Here is a 20,104-nt window from a genome sequence, read left to right on the forward strand (position 1 = left end):
GAAAGCTAGAGTTTTGTGTGTATGTTTGTGTTTATTTGTGTGTCTATCGACCTGCCAGCGCTTTTGTTGGGTAAGTCTCATCATCTTTCTTTTTAAATATATTTTTCCCACGTGGAATGTTTCCCTCTATTATATATATATATATATATATATATATATATATATAATCACTGTTTTGAGAGAAACAGGTTATTCAAGCCATATAGAGCTAACAAATGTTATGGCCATCAGCTGTTTGCAGAGTAGAATTTGAGAAGACAGCAGTGAATTATTCAGAAGATATATATTCAGAAGATATATATATCTCTGATTTACTGGTTATTACTTGGACATGTGATTGATTAATAAAATGAAAAATAAATAAAAAAGGCAGAAACATGGAAGGATGAAATACACATATGTAATCAGATCCTTCTCTGAATTCCCACCTTTGCTACATAACCAAAATGGTCACTATTTGCAAGTTAACAAGATCATAAAAACAGTTTTTGACCACACATGAAGTGCTGCAGTTATAAAACAGTAGAAAACTGTTACTTATTTATTTCATAAAGAATGTGAGTGTTTTAAGTTATTAACATGTTACGCAGGTAAGACACCACTCCTATTTCCTTTTTGGGAAAAAGTGTCGTTAAGAAGCGGAGAATCAATAAATCCAGTTTAGATTCATCATGAGGTATGCAATTTCTGTTTCGTGAACTTGTTATTATGACAACCTGCTGCTGATAGTCTACTACAAAGCAATGTAATGTACTCTTTGAAGCTCTCATTGACAATACAAAGAGCTTCAAACACCAAGTGACACACTTTAAGGGGGCAATCAATAAGTTTCCTTTCAAAGGCCATGCAGTCCAGAATTGATACGCCAACTGGGTAAAATCATCATGGGCATCGAGGCAATCATTCCAGTGATGCACCAGGTTGAAGATGTCTGTCTGCTGAAACACTGTGTTCTGCTGTGTAAAGAAGTCCACAACTGTCTGCTGCGCATTCTCATCTGACAGGTATTGTCGACCCTTCAACGCCATTTTTAAGGGACAAAAGGCACAATAATCACATGTGGAGAGAGCTGGACTGTAGGGTGGGTGCTCGAATGTCTCCCACTTGAGTTAGCGAACTTCAACATTACAACATTTGCAATAGTGGGGACTTATGTCATTATGAAGCTGCAGCACCCCATGTCACACCATTCCACAATGGTGGTTTTCAACAAATATGCTATATCATATGCATTCTTCATTCTCCGATAGACATCTAATGACATTTGTCCTTCGGGAGCCAAGAAGCCCAAAAGACTGGCAAAGGTCTTGTAGTCAGCATTCAACATTGTAAGTGGCCAGTATTCATTGACCGATTGCCCTCCTACTGGCTTGTGTGCTGGTATGAGACATCCTTTGGCAAAGGAAGGAGATATTGTGCAATCCAGAGATAAGAGTTCTCCTTTGGCAGGCACGAAAAGAACACCAGCATGCTAGTCCCATTTGGGTACATCTGGTTATAATGCAGCCATAACACATGTATCTACATTAAGCACACACACATTGGTAAGGCACAAATGCCACACTAATCTGTTGCCTATGTGTTGGTGATTATAGACCCTCGTGGAGTCGTGCTACATCGCATATACACTGCAGTAACACCCTCAAATGGAAACTTTTTGATCACCTCTTACAAGCTGTCTCAATGATCTGGACATTTAAATATAATCTTGTCATTGTAACTCTGATGTGCAACCACAATTACCTGTAAACCAATGTATTTTGAAACCTCTGTATGTCTTTAAAAAATAATAGCAGTAATAATTATGACAACAATAGAGTTCATTTCAAAACTATAACAGCAGCAATTTTCAGTTAAAAAAAGTAACTTTAGTTTCAACTGTAAACAATGTGACTAAACTAATGGTCAGTATGAGCGAGATTTCATAACTAGGGGGGATGTCAAAAAAACACCATTACATTTTATTGTCAAGAACACAAAACTGCTACGCGAAACTTCATTATATAAAAATTAACAGACATTGTAGAATTGTGACTTAAAAACTTTAACTACTTTGCATCATAATGGTACCAATTTACCACAACTGGGGCAGCAGAGGGAAGGAATTAGAAGGGGATGGCATGTTATCAGTGATCTACTTTATCACCCTATTTACGTTACCAATAAATATGTAAGCGAGCCTGCTGAATTCAGTGTGACAGCACACATTCCATTGTCAAGACAAAAAAATGTCTCGAGAAATTCCGATGACTTTAAATCTTTCTTGAGAAAAAGTGCTAATATATTTCCTCCCATTGTTAAATGTCAGTATTATTTATTAATGAAAAAAAAAGCTGATAAACTATTGGGACTAACAGCTCTTAAGGAACACACTCACCCAGCTCTTAAGGACCACACTCACCCAAGGTACAGTTAACAGGGTAACCATCTAGAAATCAATAACGAAAAATACACTGAGTTGTGATCAGAATAAACAATTATTTTTTGTAGGTAATGTGTAGTTTTTATTATGATTGTAATCTACTTAATGGTGTGGAAAGCAAAGTTTTTTCGATTGTGGGCAAGATAAAAAATTGCCAGTAATCAAAACATTTTAACCACAAAATGTTTTGAGATTTTCGAAGTTAAAATGCTTAATCACAATAAAAATATTCAATGATACTTTGCCCCACTGCGTAAAAACAATACCAACGCAACCATAAAACCTTTTCTTTTTCTTTCATTTGCATGAAGTGAATTGTCCTTTACACCACCACCACCTAGAAATCCATTAACTATTAGAGATGCAAGGAAAATTAGTAGATTAGAACTTTAATGTCTCCAGAGATCAGGGCCGAGTGGTGACGTGCGCAACATTTCTTACTACGCAACGGGAAGTTGTGATTGTGCTGAATGATTTAATTCGTACATTTCCTCGCCGTACCTCCCTTTGAATTATAAAACTGAAGACAAATTTTGCTAAGCTAGTGTCGCTGAACCTCAGATCTTTCCAAATAATAAGTATTCGTACAATTCAAAACATGTTTTTCAGTCATGACAGAACGAAAAGATTCCGAGAATCATTTAGGTACTGAAATAAGAAATAATTGAAACCTATAATAAATATAATGCACTATGTTTTTCGTTTTAAGCTACAAATTTAGCAGCAACTAGAGAGAGATCAGTAATACTGAAATTCTAAATTAGCGTATATTCGAAGCTTAGTTTCTCTCCGAAATCTGTTGTGATACTGCGATGAATTGATTTTCAGTGAAGAATATAGACATCCTTCGATGCCCTATAGACAAGTATTACGTAAAATTTGGCAGTCTATTACTTCGAGGGGTCCGGTGACCGTGTACGGAATTCTAACCTATTGGCAGCGCTAGTATTATAAAAACATCCCCACGATTCACAGTACCATAAATCTTCAAGTGCGAGGAACATTTAATAACAGTAGCGTTTGTCCATAGAAACAAAGTACATTTTCTGAAACAGAGAATACATATAAGTACAGCAATTCCTTGAAGCATGTTTTTTCGTCGGTAAAGCTGTAGGACGAAAACCGCAGAGAGTTGCTTTACAGTTTGTAATATAATTCTTTTTTTCACTCTGGATAGTGAAAGAAATTTTGAAAACAAATTTGCATACACTCAATGTATGTCTTCGAAAAAACCAAATTTGGACACACTCAATATATATCTTCGAAAAGCCTGACAACAAGGCAGTCCATATCAAACTGCATCTGCAACGTGGTGACGTCTTCACATTGCGAAACCATGCAGTTACGCGATGAAGTGCCGTGCGGAAAACCGTGTGCACCAATAGCATCAATATAAATCCTCAGATGGCGCCACGAACTTATCTACTTCGCGCAGACGTTACCCAAGATGCTGTGGCCGAAGCGGGAAGATACAAAGGAATCGAAATCGTCAGGTGAGTATGTTTTTTTAACAATCTTCAGATTGAATTAACTTTTGTATAAACGTTAACCGGCCTTTCATTTGCCTTGAGTTGTAAGATTTTATTTTCTGCGTCTGTGAATAAAATTTTATTAAACATGATATAATTTTGAAAAAGAAAAATAAATAAAATACCGTGGCAATAGGAACTGACTTGACAGCGAATCTGATTCATTAGTAACTGTACTTTTGGGTCTAATTTAGCAGGGGATACAACCCGTCGGCTTTGAACAATGACGTCATTCCTTAGTCATAGATAGTAATGTCTTCACTTCGAGGCATAGATAATAAATGAGTTCTGTGTTCCGGATAAGCGCTATCATTGTACATTAAAATAATTATTCATAATGATATTGAGGTAATTTGGAGTATTAGTTTGTTGACGTCATTGGTCAAAGCCGACGGGTTGTATCCCCTGCTAAACTAGACCCGTACTTTTTTTCTTATATTCCTTCTCCGAGACTGATTATGGTATCCACACCGGATGTTGCGCGACGCATGAAAAAGCTCTATCGGACATCGGTTGGTTCAAGTTCATGCAATAAACACTGTCGCGTTGTTGTAATGTCTAAATAATTCGCACTGTACTGAAAAAAGACGGCCGGTCTTTAAAAAGGTAGAGTTTCAGCACGAAAGAAACAGCAAGTAAAAGAAAAGTCAACATTCATGAGTGATATTCTTGACATAGTTCCTTGAATGAATTGTACACATTGCAGAGAATTCCAAGATGAAATAACTTAACATTCCATGACATTAAATCAGCAACTTCTTCTTTGCTACCGATACGGGAAAAAATGTAAAAATACAGAAAACATTTCGAAACCCCTGTGTCTTCCTCTTGTGTTCGTGAAATAACTTTTTAAAAAATCATTTCCCTTTCTAATACTTTTTCTCTTAACGAAATTTGCTCACAAGAAAGACACTTCACTCCTTGCATCCATCGTAAAATCACACGTTAAAAGCAATGAATGTTAACAATATAACCCCACGGAGGTAAAAAATGAACCTTCATGTATAACACGACGAACTTAATCAAAATATGAAAGGATTAACATTAGCTTCCGGCAGAGAACCTGGCTTCACGAAATTCGACGAGGAAGTCACCCTCCTTAAAAAAGTTTGCAGTATTTAAAAAACCGTTCCATAGGCCTTTATCGGCAATGCGGTCATTTGACACCGAAGTCACGTCCGGTATTTGGGATTGTACCTATGTTCGCACTTAATGAAAACTGTTTGGCATTCAAACAAAATTATTCAAAACAATGCTGTGATAATTTTTTGAAACTTCTGGTTCTTCTTTAAACTCGTTAAATGAGGAATGGCGTTTTTGCATTTGGAATAGCCGAAAAATGTTGCAAGTCATGTAGTATCATTGCAAGTGACTTCTTTTTTTATACAAATATAAGAAGAATCTCATATATTAGACATCTACTGCAGAGAGTGTTGCACCCTTGATGACATAAAAACCCTGAAATGGGGAACTGTAACAAATAAAATGAAAAAAATGTCGTCAAAACCAAATGATGTCACAAATTTAATGGTGCAGAAGACACACTTTCACTTTTGTCCTGATGAAGAAAGGTATACTTGGTGTGCTTTTAAATATAATCAAATATGGTAACGGTTGTGGTACCATAGGTGAAAACATGAATTAATATCAGTTCATCAGTTTTAATGTTACAAAATACCACATGACTTGTTGCCCCACTGTAAGAAACCTTCAGATAGAATAAAACAAATGATACAGACAGCAGCATTGTGTGCAGGGCATAGCAGTGATCTTCTTCCATTATTTTATGAACAAAACAGGCTGGATCACAATTTTTATATAACTCGAATGAAACCAAAAATTACAGTTAAATAAATATGGGAAGTAGGCTCTTTGATCTGCTGCTAATTAAACCATTAAACTTTTTTTAAATAAGTAGAGTTGTCCTTAACCTAATGACTGGTTTGACCACCACAATACTTTTCTAGGCATGGTTCAATTGGAGGTGGTATGCTATTGCCACATATATCATCTGTCCAAAAAGTTCCAAGATTTATTTGTTCCTGGTGTATAAGTGGCAATAAGGTTGCAGCTTGAACTAACAGCTGTACACAACAGATGGTAGTTCAGCCACCAAGTTGTGAGCAGACAGTGTTCAGTTGTAGATATGTGACTTGCATTAACATTACAAATCACAATAAGCAACAAACAGAACCTCTCTAAATCGTGTGTTCAAGACATTCTCCAGAATACTTTCAGGAAGTGAAAAGTGTCTCCCATGTATATCAACTCCCTAACATAAACGTCACATGGATGCCTGTCACGACATTACTGACATACAAAACAAAAGCAATTCTATTCTGGAAAAAAAAAAAAAATAAATAAAAATAAAAAAATTGTCACGGGTGACAAGACTTGTATACTGTTAATATGAACCTACCACAAAACACGAGAGTGCACAAATTCATGTGAAGGATCAACACTTTGACAACACAACCAACATTCAAGCCAATGTGATGAACGAGTTGAACAACATCCCAAAGGAGGACTTTTCTGACAATTTCACTTGCTTCTAGAAGAGTCTGTGTGTTGTATTCAAGCGGGAGGAGACTGTGTAGAAGAACACTTTAAGCATTAAAAGCTCAAATTTAACATTTTATTTCTCTTCCTCCCCCCACCCCCCCCTCCCCCCACTCTCTCTCAATCCAGTCTCAAAATTTTTTGGAGTGACAAGGTACAACCTGTGAACTGATTGACTCAGCCAATTCTAGAAGCACCTACTGTTCAACAATGACTGCAAATCACAGTGTAGCTTGGCATTTTTTCACACATACCCAAATCATCACCAGAATTGAGAACTAACAAAATAAATTAGTACCAGTCAGGAACTGATACTCCAACTCTTAAATTTGTAGTGTTACACTGAACCCCTAAACAACCAAGTCAAATAATAAAGAAATTTACGTTTTCTTCTTACTGTCGCCATGCAGGCATATGCCTGATGTGAGGGCATTACAATACACACATTCAGGAGCACATAACCTAAGGCTATCAGAAGCACATGTTTATTTTTTATAACAATGAAAAACACATGAATGGTAGTTAAAATATTACAAAGGTAATTTTTTATTTATCTTCGTAAAAGCTGAAAACTGAAATAAGTGAGATTTGTTAGAAAGGATTTATGAATGGCTACTACACACATATATGGGCTTTCTTTTCCCCTCTAAAAGACACTGCCACCAGTCTGCTAAGCCATGTTCTCGTGGCACCTTGCAGTCTACCATGAGTGAAATGCTGTCTGCCCACCTATTTCATAAAACAAGTAGGAATAACTTTGTACTAAATGCAAACTGTACAGAGTGTAATCAATCATCTCCCTCAGGGATCATTGTTGAGTCAATGCAGTAACAGGCAGTCAGGTATCATCATGAATTGAAGCACCATGTGATAACATTAAGAGTCTGTTTTGAATGGATTGGTGGAGCCTTTTTAATTTTCTAAAACTTTCTGGTTCATGAAATGTTATTCATTGTGCTATGAAGTCAACAAACAAAACTATTTGTGCTCAAAAGGTAGTATTCATAAGATTTTTGGAAAAATTACATACTGTCCACAGAGTTTAAGTCATTATGTTTTTACTTATTTTTCTTTCTACAGAGTCATATGTATTTCACAGTGCCAAAACGAGTTTCCAGCAACCAGTTGTCCACTTCATACTGTTGGCTGATAAAAGGAGGAAATTAATGGTTGTTGTTGTTGTTGTTGTTGTTATCACCGTCTTCTTCAGTATGAAGACTGATTTAATGCAGCTTCCATGCTACTCTATCCTGAACAAATCTCCAAATAACTAATGCAGCCTACAATCTTCTGAATCTGCTTACTGTATCCATCTCTGTCTCCCGCTGCAATTTTTAACACCCTCCCCCCCAACACACACACACACACACACACACACACACACACACACACACACACACACACCTCCAATACTGAACTGGTGATGCATTGATGTCTCACAATGTGTTATATCAACCAGTCCCCAGTCCCCTCTTTCAGTCAAATTGTGTCACAAATTTATTGTCTCCCCTGTTCTATTCAGTACCTCCTCTTTATTTACACAAGCTACTCATCTAATCTTCAGCATTCTTCTGTAGCACCACATTTCAAAAACCTCTATTCTCATCTTGCCTAAACTGTTTGTCATCCATGTGTCACTTCCATACATGGTTACATTCCAGACAAACACTTTCAGAAAAGACTTCCTAACTGTTAAATCTACATTCAATGTTAACAATTTTACTATCTTCAGGAATGTTTTTCTTGGCATTGTCAGTCTACATTTCATATCCTTGTATGCTCTCTACTCTGTCCGTCATCCTTTTGCTGCCAAATAACAAAACTAATCTACTACTGTAAGTCTCGTTTCCTACTCTAATTCGCTCAGCAGCACCTGATTTAATCCGACCATTACCAGCATGAGCTGAAAGGTGTGAATATTACTGAACTATCAGTTTAATAAGTCAAGGTTGCAAAATGCTAACATGAGTTCTGTACAAAAGAATGGAAAAACTGACAGAAACCAACCTTGGGGAAGATCAGTTTGGATTCCTGAAAAATGTAGGAACATGCAAGGCAACGCTGACCCTACAACTTATCTTAGCAGATACGTTAAGGAAAGGCAAACCTACATGTATAGCATTTGTAGACTTAGAGAAAGCTTTCGACACTGTTGACTGGAATACTCTCTTTGAAATTTTGAAGATAGTAGGGGTAAAATGAAGGGTGCACAAGACTATTTACAACTTGAATGGAAAGCAAATGGCAGTTATAAGAATTAAGGGGCATGAAAGGGAAGCAGTGGTTGAGAAGGGGTGAGACAAGATTGTAGCCTATCCCCAATGTTACTCAACCTGTATATTGAGCAAACAGTAAAGCAAACAAAAGAAAAATTTGGAGTATGAATTAAAATTCAGGGATAAAAAATAAAAACTTTTAGGTTTGTCATAGGCAGCAAAGGACTTGGAAAAGCAGTTGAATGGAATGAGGAGTGTCTTGAAAGGAGTATATAAAATTAAACATCAAAAAAAAAAAAAAAAAAAAAAAAAAAAAAAAAAAAAAAAAAAAAAAAAAAAAAAAAAAAAAAAGATAACAGAATACACTCACACTACATCAGGCAATGCTGAGGGAAACAGATTATGACTGAGTTAGAGAGGATATAAAATGTAGACTGGCAATGGCAAGAAAAGTGTTTCTGAAGAAAATAAATCTGTTAACATAAAATAGAGATTTAAGTGTTATGAAGTCTTTTCTGGAAGTATCTGTATGGAGTGTAGCCATGTATGAAAATGAAACATGGACGATAAACAGTTTAGAAAAGAAGAGAATAGAAGCTTTTGAAGAGTGGTGCTACAAGAGAATGCTGAAGATTAGATGGTAAATCATGTAATACATGAGCTGGTGCTGAATAGAATTGGGAATAAAAGAAACTTGTAGCATAACCAGACTAGAAGAAGGGATCGGTTGATAAGACACATTCTTAGACATCACCAATATGGTACTGGAGGAAAGTGTGGGGGTTAAAAATTGTAGAGGGAGACCAAGAGATGAATACAGTAAGCAGATTCAGAAGGATGTAAGGTGCAGTTGTTATTCGGATAAGAAGAGGCTTGCAGAAGATGGGAGTGGCATGGCAAGCTGCATCAAACCAGTCTTCAGCCTGAGGACCACAATAATATAATTACCAGATGGAATAGTTTTGTCATGGCTGGCTCTCCCAGTCCTGATGGAATATTGCCTACTCCAGGGGCCTTGGTTCAACTTAGATCTACCACTGCCCTGTCAAATTTTTCTTGCAGTATCATATCTTCCATTCATCTTCATCTATGTCCTATTCCATTTCTATAATATTGCCTTCAATTTCATCTCTCTTGCAAAGAACCTCTGTACACTACCACCACCACCACCTTTCAGTTTTCCCTTCTTTGCTTGGTACTGGTTTTCCATCTGAGCTCTATTCATACAGCTGATTCTCTTTTCTCCAAAGCATTTTCCTGTAGGTGGTATCTACCTTTACCCTAGTGATATATGCTTCTAAATCCTTACATCTGTCCCCTAGCCATTGCTGCATAACCATTTTGCACTTTCTATCAATTTCTTTTTTTCAATTTCCTTTTGCCTGCTCCATTTGCTGCATTTTTATATTTTCTCCTTTCATCTACTAAATTCAATATCTCTTGTGTTACCCAAGGGTTTCTATGAGGCCTCGTCTTTTTACCTATTTGAGCCTGTGCTGCCTTCACTGTTTCATCTCTTAAAACTACCCATTCATCATCTTCTGTGTTCTTTTCCCATGTTATAGTCAATTGTTGCCTAATGCACCCTTTGAAACTCTCAACAACCTCTAGTTCTTTCAACTTATCCAGGTCCCATCTGCTTCCTTTCCTACCTTTTTGTAATTTCTTTAGTCTTAATCTACAATTCATAACCCATAAATTGTGGTCAAGAGTCCACTTCTGCCCCCCAGAAATGTCTTACAGTTTAAAATCTGGTTCCAAAATCTCTGTCTTACCATTACATAATCAATATGAAAACTTTCAGTGTCTCCAGGTCTATTCCATGTATACAGTCTTATTTCATGATTCTTAAACCAAGTGTCAGTGATGATTAAATAATGCTCTGTGCAAAATTCTGCCAGGTGGCTTCCTCTTTCATTCCTTTTTCCCAATACACATTAACCTGTTATTTTACCTAATCTTCCTTTTCCTACTACTGAATTTCAGTCCCCCATCCAATTAAATGAATCAATACAGAACTACAAAATCTGAATTAACTAACAACATAACGATAAAAAATAATAAAATCCAATGTAAAGGCACATCCCGCAAACCATTTCCAGTGTTCTGTCAACAATACTGAAAACAAAGGTAGGCAGCATTTGAGATATTGTATTCTGAGTAAAATTGTCTCTAGAATGAGATTTTCACTCTGCAGCGGAGTGTGCGCTGATATGAAACTTCCTGGCAGATTAAAACTGTGTGTCCGACCAAGACTCGAACTCGGGACCTTTGCCTTTCGCAGGCAAGTGCTCTACCATCTGAGCTACTAAAGCACGACTCGCCCGGTACTCACAGCTTTACTTCTGCCAGTATCTCGTCTCCTACCTTCCAAACTTTACAGAAGCTCTCCTGCGAACCTTGCAGAACTAGCACTCCTGAAAGAAAGGATGTCTCCACTATATCCTTTCTTTCAGGAGTGCTAGTTCTGCAAGGTTCGCAGGAGAGCTTCTGTAAAGTTTGGAAGGTAGGAGACGAGATACTGGCAGAAGTAAGGCTGTGAGTACCGGGCGTGAGTCGTGCTTCGGTAACTCGGATGGTAGAGCACTTGCCCGCGAAAGGCAAAGGTCCCGAGTTCGAGTCTCGGTCAGGCACACAGTTTTAATCTGCCAGGAAGTTTCAAAATTGTCTCTGTCTATTCATATGCACATATGAGCCAAAACATTAGGACCACTGCCTACTGCAAGATTAAATACCACCTGATAGTGCTGCAGGCACGTGACACAGTAAGCAAAGTATGTAAGAAGAGCAGACGCAAATGGGTTATCATTTTAACAACAATACTGGCCACAAATGGGGAAATTTACTGACTTGAGCAATTTTGATGAAGGGCAGACTATTATGGCACGGCACTTGGGAAAGACCCTCTCAGGAACAGGGAAGGTGACTGGCTGTGTGCTACTGCATGAGCATCCATTGAAAGTGATTCATGGATGGAGAATGAAACCATGATTAGGCACTAAGATATTGAACGTCCATGTCTCATCACGGAACATGGAAGCCGGACCCAATGACATTGTCAATTACAACTACTGAGGGCACAGTATCATCAAAACTGGACTATAAAAACAGACTGCCTGGTCATATGAAACATTTTTTGCTAGGTCGATGATAGTGTCCAAATACTCTGTCATCCAGGTGAACTACCGCTTGAGATGTGCACTGCATCATGGATTCAAGCCGTGGAACCCATTATTATGCCATTGGACCTGTGATAATAATCAAAGACACTGACAGTTGTGTTCTACTTGAGCATTATTACAGACTGCCAACATCCCTTCATACTGATGTATTCCCCAAAGGCAGTAGCATCTTCTAACAGGGTAAGTGTCCATTTCATAAGGCCAGAATTGTGCAACAGAGGTTTCAGGAACTTAACAGTGTACCCACAATGTCTTGGCCACAAAATTGCCTGACCTGAACCTGATGGAACACATTTGAGATGCTACTGGATGTCAGCTTCACAAATCGCCAACTCCTAATTTTCTGAAATTTTGTGACTTGCGAATACACATCTGGTGCTACGTGCTTCCAGAAACTTACCAAGGGCTTGTCAAATTCATGCCACACAGAATCACTTCTGTTTTGCATTCTGGAAGTGGGCAATATGCTATTAAGCAAGTGGTCATAATGTTTTTATTTATAAGTGTGTGTTTATATTCACAAAAAGAATATCTGCTTCAGCTGATATTGTTACATGGTACAGTAATGTAATATGATTTTTTAAACAATTTTAGAACACTTTAAATTTCAGCATTTGTAATGAAGACGAGGGATGGTAGGGGTGGGGAGAATGGTACATAGGCGCACAATGATGTGACTACATTAAACAAGGAAGTTCCCTTGTCTCGATGTTTGGAAGAAGAATCTAACTGAAGTATGCAACTTCTTGTTGGCAGGGGAATGTTAGGTATGTACCATGTTTACAGACTCACAGTGAACTGGATAAATGAAGAGCTGGCTGCGTCAGCAGAAACAGTAGTGGCAAATGGAATGTATGATGCCCTTGTCATGTCACTGGTGTTACAGTGGCAGTGTAGTAGGATTCCGCTTGTAAACAGGAAGCTAAATTTTTAAAGCCTAGAACAAATGATTTGTAAGCTATGAGAGAGAAAATATTATTCAGAGTAAGCAGAAATGCTGCAAACTCAAGTATAGATCAAATGGGAACACGTATTTCAGGTAATAACTTAAAATTTTAACTTTTCATTTATTTATTTATTTCATTTCAAAGTTCTAAAATCACGTCTGCACCACGCAGGCAATATATTCTAGTGTACAGCACGGGCAGAAAGCATTGTGGTAACTGCACATCAGGCATTTAGATTGAGAATAATGTTTCACTTGTATCCTGGTTAGCTTGAATATAAGCAATTTGTAGTTGTATGGTATCGGAAATGTTAACTATTTTCTCTTCTTTTCAGATAAGCTGACAAACCAGAAGAGGACAACATCTACATGTTGCAAACCATTATCAAAAAGCGAATGCTGCCAATCGTGCAAACCTCCATGCAAGTGTAGGAGGATTGTAATACGACCACTCTTGTTTTCATATTACACAGATTTGATGCATTAAACCAAAAATTATGTTTCATTATCTGCTGTATAATTTTCTACGGATAATATGAAACTTAAAGAATATAAAGAATTAATAATTCATAATTTTATTCTTTGTCCTTTTTAAGATTTATTTGTATTTAAGTTTCAGAAGCATACAGTTATGGAAAGAGAATTGTGGGAAATGTATTCTCTGTGGAAAAATAGAAAATCAGTGTACATTTACTCAATACAGGTAATACACAATTCAAGTAACTGCAAGCAACATAAAAGACATAAATCGCTAAATATAAGGAATAATCTGCTTACTACAAAAACTACCGGCTCAATCCAACATTGCTGACATAAATGTCTCCTACACTGAGATGTTATTTTTTATCAAGATGCTTGAGAATGTTTCAACACTGCTGCAAAACTTATTGCACATTATAAACATTGGATAAGCTTTTAGGCAATGTCCTTTGTGTGTGTGTGTGTGTGTCCCTCATACTACTTCGATCTGAAGGAGGGCATCAACTAAAAGAGAAGTATGAGTCTCAACTTCATGTGCGAAAACGATGAAAGCTAATAAAATGAATTGAAGTAAGCAAGCACATGCAGGTTCAAGTCTTGGCCATAGAATAAATTTTAATTCAGTTCTTCAGCTTCCATCATTGTCTTAGCAATGTTTTCAATTGTGTTTATATTTCTCACCAACCACTCAATGCATCAATATGTGCAAGTTATTATCTCTAACCTTCCTGTATGAATAATTCACCAAAGACTTTCCGTTACCACATGTATATGGTTTGCTAAATAAACAGTAGTTTTAAAGGATTTACTTTGAAGCAAACAGTTAATAGTGACACTTAAATCCAACAGTTGCACAATTCAGTCAATATTAAATAATATTTGCATAAGTTGATATGTGAATATTGCAACAAGCATCACCTCTGCACCTTATGAAAATTGCTACTCTATCACCTTTAAATTTCCAAACTACAATTAGAATACATGAATTTAAGTATTGGTAGAATAATAGAACTCTTACAATAAAATCAGTGTACCAGATTATATAATAACATTCAACTGCTGTAAAATGAAGTGTATGGTGCCCCTGGTACCAGTGGAAGTTGCATCGTGTCTGTGCATCATTTCATATTAACTCACACTTATAGTCTGGTCTCAAAAATTCATCACTTGAGACATCACAGTATCTTATACCATACCTAAAAGTCTTCCACATTTTCAGTTGTAATCCTGTGTAAATTACACAGTTCATTTTGGCTTTTTTACTGTATTATATTTCTGCCTTCTATAACAATGATCTGTGATGAAACACTTGCTTATGAAACTGAAGACACACAAAGCAACCTTTGAGGCTGCTGTTAACTGAAAGATAAATGTGGCTATGCTAATATTTCGTATGTATATATTTTACATCACTTGGACTATTAAAAATTTCTTGTTGTGGACTACCTGTAATGTTACTAAGAAATAAAGAAGTTTATTGAAACTATTACATACTTGTTACTTAAAACTGGCCAGGTTTTTGAAATATCTTGCATAGTCTCCATATTTCCAATGCTCAAATCAGAGATAACTTCAAATCAGTATTTCTTTAGTATAGGAAATGAAATAATGTAATGTTATGGCATCAACAGATTCAATTTTTGTCTTACATAAGGAGTACGTTCAGTTAGACCAAATGCTATTTTCTCCTGCAACAGTGGACCTCTTTTTCCCACATTATAATAATTTAAGCAATCTCGTGGTAATGTTTCCAACCTCCAAATAGACACTAACTGATGGGGGTTGTGCTGTAGTTAATTTTTCCAGAAATATATCAGATAACCCAACACTGAACAAACGCAAAAACCATATACAAAGGAGACACTATGGGACAATTTCTAAGAAAAATGATGTCATTTCAATGAGCGATGTACTTACAAAATTCTAACCACAACACCAAAGGTTTTGAGTGAAATTAACTTACAAATGTTACACTGAAAATATTTCAAGTACTTTCATTAAAATAAATGTGAAGTATACTATAGTTTCACACTCGTGTGAGCAAGTTAGGAAGTAATAACTTTCCAAAATGGTTCACAAAGGAAATGGCACAAATTTGAACACAGTATCTGCCAATTCCATTTCCTGTTCCTTGACTGACATGTTTCAGATATGGCACTTATCCTTGGAGGAGCTCATGAGCAGCATTGCTACACAGTCATCCTTGGTTTCATAATTTGGGGCTTTGGAGAACTCTCTGGGCTGTACCACTTATGCGATTAGCTGTTGTGAACTAATAGCTTTTGCTGCTAAATTGAATTTGTTCCAAAACAACAATTTTGTGGTTTTGAGTTATTTGCTTTATTCAAAAATGACAACTTACCTCCTATTCTAGTCAGTGACCCAGTGAAAAGTTCTTTAGCACCCATGTATGCATGTATGGTATTCTGCCATATGGCAGGTCTTGTCATGGATTAAGCCTCTTCCACTTTTGTCTGTCCATAGCCAGTCTTTTCATTTCTGAATATTTGCCTCCTTTCATATTGTCCAGCATTTGATGTCTTCTTTTTCCTCTTCCCCTTTTTCCCTCCACCATTCCTTCTATTCCTTCCTTCAATAAACAGTCCCTCCTCAATGTCCAATCCATTTCTGTTTTCTCTTTCTGATGACTTTCAGCATGTTTCTTGCTTCTCCAACTCTTCTTACTACTTCCTCATTCCTTACTCGGTCTTCCCCTTTCACTTTTTCCATTCTTCTCCATATCCACATCTCTAGTGCCTCCAATCTTCTTTCATCTTCCTTCCTCAATGTCCAGGTCTCTGCACCATATAGTGAAATGCTCCACATGTAACATTTGGCAAGTCTTTTCCTCAGATCTTTGTTTACTGGTCCACAAAGTGATTTCTGTTTCCTCTTGAATCCTTCTTAGCACCCATAAAATTTAGTAATTTTATTCCACTATGGCTCTAGAATAATGAAAATTGTGAAGCTGGCAATATTTCACAGACATTGCGGATGACTGACAATATTTGCACTAAAATAAAACAAGAATTACTTGTCCATTAAATACAAAGTGACAGCCATAAAGATTCACATTCTCTGGAGACAGATTTATGTAAGCCATTCAGATACACATTTAAGGACCCGGTATATTTTGTAGAGGAAGCATTATCTAAGTTTTATGTTCCCCATCACAAAGAATCAAGTGGCACCAAGAATTTGACATGGCACTCTTACATACAGTCATGAGTTAACTTTAATTCTTCTCCAGTATTTGAATATTTAGATGCTATGATCACAAGCATTTCAGGATAACAACAGTTATACACAAATGTTTAGAGAATGAAGAATGTAGAATGACAAATTTCTATAGAATTCTTGAGCAAAAAGCTAAATTCCCATTAGTAAACCCAAATTTTGTTGCCTCTGTTCATCATTATTTTAAACTGTTTAGTAGACATATTGTACTTCTTCAGAAATCCAGTCAATGTTGGTCTATGAGATAAACAGTCTTTGAATTCCATATGGGCTTGCGTAAGGAAATCCGATCAAAAAGGAGACCGTTTTGATATGAATGATGGAACTCAATGCTTTATAATCTCAAGAATTTGAAAAATGTAATAGAACAATTAGAAAAAAATATAATGGCATATAAAATTTCAACATTACAAACTGCATCTTACTAAAAAACTACACAATCAAAAAGGCAGGCCTGCCTATATTTTGTTACTATGATTTTTGCTGCAAAGACGTTCTTTATTAATATGTTATGTCAAATCAGGTGCTCAGCCAAATTTATTCCTCTAACAAGATAATATTCTTCCATTTATTTCTATTATAGTATTGCTTATTGGATTTTCATCAAATCTAGGGTTTTTTAGAGACTTCTTGCGTCTAATTTTTTACTTGTGCAACAAAAAGTTTACCTTTCCACAGCATACTCTACATACCACTGTACACTGCCTAGCAGAGGGCGCATATTATACCAGATTCGTGCAGCACAGTGCAGAGGTTTCCACTGAACGGATGACTTCATTAGTTCACTACCCACAGAAATGAGTACAGGAACAGAGATGCAAGCAAATGCTGTTTATTTTTCTACCCTACCAGTAGTACACACACACACACACACACACACACACACACACACACACACACACAAAGTCAAGAGAGAGAGAGAGAGAGAGAGAGAGAGAGAGAGAAAGTCAACACCACCAGTTGAGGTAAAATGGTTGTATATCACAACCAGTTGAAGTAAAATGGCTGTTACTAAGATAATAATCTCAAATCAAATTAAAGTTGAGGCATTACAAAACATTTATCGAAATAATCTCTCCAAATGATGAGAAAAGCAGGACTGACAGGAGTGTTGACTTAGACAGGAAGGTAATACAATATACAAAACAATCTGCCCAGAGATCGTAAGTAGCCAGCATAGATTAAGAGGGAAGAAATGTATCAAAATAATGAATGACTAGTAAGTTGTTAGTCTTGAAATATACACATTTATGCAATTGTCTGCCAATGATTGTGTGAAGATCTTGAAAAATAAAAAGTTAAAAATACATATTGCTTCAAATATCTACTTTTCTTTCACTGCTCTGGTCTTCTTTTGGATGTGTGCTAAAGCTTTTGTGCACTTCTCCTACATTTATTACAGTGAATAATATCCTCAACTTCTTACACATCTCTTATGTTACAATTTGTATGCAGCACAGTTGGTCAGATAACGTACCTGTACCTAAATCTCTTTTAGTCACTGCTACAATTGCTTACATGTGGCAACACAATGAGTGCTGACTTGTCTTTAGTGCCATCACAGAGATACTGTATGTTCTTAGAGAAGGTCTGCTCTATATTCACAATGACGTGGAAAATACAGAAAATAACTTTAACTATTCAGATGGAATATGAAATTTTTCACACAGAATGATCAAATCATTTTCCTGCACAATTGTAAGTTCTAAAACATCAATTACTCATGTATGTGACAAGCCCAAAGAACTCTTATTACAATATCAGCTACCAAACCACAAAGTCAGTTCTTTCACAGAAGCATCAAAAGACACTTATCTAGTCATTTCTCACTCAGATATGGATATGTTTCTATAAGATTGGCATCAAGACTACTAGCACGTTTTGTCAACAGGTATGTCATCAGAGATCAGAGAAATATTTTTGCAGGTCAAATTGTGAAAGAACGCTTTACATCTAAAGGTCTTTAACTAACTACATTTCCTTGTGGATATGACATCCCAACGAGATAAGATTTATAGGTGAAAAATTACTGTCATTCAAGATGATGCTAATGAATGGTGTTATGGCATTTCCAAGGTACTCAACAGTATAGTTATTAGTCCCTTTGTTCTCTCAATCAGTGAGCTAATAAAAGAGTTTTGTGGGAAATACGGATAAAGTCGGGTCAAGAGCTGTGACATTGGTACAGGAAAAGAATTATGTGGAACCGTGAACTGCATGTGTTGATAAAAAAAATGTAGAATGTGCATAGGTGAAGGTAAAGGTAAAGTTGCAGCAGGAAGCGTGCTATCAAAGGTTCTTGCAGAATACCAAAAAAGGAGCAGAGGATTTACCTCATAATTCTTCCTTTCCCACCCTCCTCCTGCACCAACACTACACTCCGATTGAAACTACTCTGTGATTGATGGATCACTGGTGAGAGACAGGGCCATGTTACTGGCATGCAGTCAGCCATACTTCATAAGGCGCTGCATGTACTTCCAAAACAGGCAAGACAGAAAGAACTATGAATGGCTGTAAGCTAGCTCCTGCCACTCAATTCGCTGCAATGTCAATCATAGAGTAATTTTAATTGCAGTATAAGAAAGGATATCATAAAATAAAAAAGTCATTCAATGCATTATTGGTAATACGGACAAATAATACTAGTTCCAAGTATAGTGAAGCGAGAGTATGGCATCACATTCAATGAAGCAACAACTGTTCGATAGTCCCACTTCCACCATTTGATTAAATAATGAGCTTTTACTCACACTTGTTTGCACTATCAGATTATTAACACAGGGAGGTCTTCTTTATCATTTTAATGCTGTCTGTTTTTGATGGTCTCAGCTACTATCAGAGGCCACAATGGTACAGGTTTGCACCGAAATGGCCTGGAAGAGACAAGTATCACATTTCGCACTGCATGGATAATCACAATAGTTGTTCTTGCACTATCATGTCAACATCTTGTTCTTAGACTATTGTGACATAGGCTTCAGAGGATTAAGCTTCCTACCTGGCTTTTCTGTAGGACCACCTTGGCAAAGTGTAAGTGGATCTCAAATGTGGTATTGATAAAATTATCAGGTAATGGTTGCAGTCCCACAAATCTCTGTGGTCATGCTATTTTATCACAGATGCAAGTTAGGACTGCAGAGCTTTAAGCTGCTTGTCGAGAAGGTGCCATGGCTGGCACTAAAATGTGTTGGAGTCTCTACTCATCGGACAAAGATTAAAAACCTTGAGGAGCTATTCCACTAGTTGACCTCAACTGTTTGTCTTCTAGCTGCCCAGCAGGATAAAGGGAAAGGTAACCGATGTAACAACTTTTCTATCTCTTGATGGGATATATCTCTAGCTGGCACAGGTATCAGTTGCACATCATTAGTGAGGCAGTAGTTAGAGTCAAACGACTATACAGCTTCAATTGTGATGTCCAGTAGCAAATTTAAAAGCGGATGATGGTACCAATGTGCAGGTTTCATCCAATAACACCTGTACAACTGCCGTATTACCCATATCTACAGGTAGTTGTGCTGTAGGCGAAG

At 36.8% G+C, this 20,104-nt stretch overlaps 1 protein-coding gene and 1 long non-coding RNA gene across 2 annotated transcripts in view; one reads left to right on the plus strand and one right to left on the minus strand.

Annotated features, from left to right (window-relative positions):
• LOC126190690 (kinesin-like protein KIF14) overlaps window positions 1-20,104 on the minus strand; it is a 270,020-nt gene that overhangs the window by 198,012 nt on the left and 51,904 nt on the right. The gene's annotated exons all lie outside the window — the stretch shown is intronic.
• Window positions 2,385-13,432, plus strand: LOC126190692 (uncharacterized). The gene is made up of 2 exons (XR_007538272.1): window positions 2,385-3,915; window positions 13,190-13,432. It is a non-coding gene; the product is annotated as an uncharacterized LOC126190692 (long non-coding RNA).

The sequence above is a fragment of the Schistocerca cancellata genome, chromosome 6, assembly GCF_023864275.1.
Source record: "Schistocerca cancellata isolate TAMUIC-IGC-003103 chromosome 6, iqSchCanc2.1, whole genome shotgun sequence".
NCBI classification, from domain to species: Eukaryota; Metazoa; Arthropoda; class Insecta; order Orthoptera; family Acrididae; genus Schistocerca; species Schistocerca cancellata.